We start from the raw sequence: 412 nt of genomic DNA on the forward strand, positions 1-412 counted from the left end.
ATCGGTAAAGGACAGAAATGGTATGAACCTAACAGAAGCAGAAGATATTAAGAAGTGGCAAGAATACACAGAAGAACTGTACAAAAAAGAGCTTCACAACCCAGATAATCACGATGGTGTGATCACTCACCTAGAGCCAGACATCCTGGAATGTGATGTCAAGTGGGCATTAGAAAGCATCACTGTGAACAAAGCTAGTGGAGGTGATGGAATTCCAGTTGAGCTCTTCCAAATCCTGAAAGATGATGCTGTGAAAGTGCTGCACTCAATATGCCCACAAATTTGGAGAACTCAGCAGTGGTCACAGGACTGGAAAAGGTCAGTTTTCATTCCAATCCCAAAGAAAGGCAATGCCAAAGAATGCTCAAACTACCACACTAATTGCACTCATCTCACACGCTAGTAAAGTAAT

This window comes from Bison bison, unplaced genomic scaffold (assembly GCF_000754665.1).
Source record: "Bison bison bison isolate TAMUID 2011002044 unplaced genomic scaffold, Bison_UMD1.0 scf7180017846421, whole genome shotgun sequence".
Lineage (NCBI taxonomy): Eukaryota > Metazoa > Chordata > Mammalia > Artiodactyla > Bovidae > Bison > Bison bison.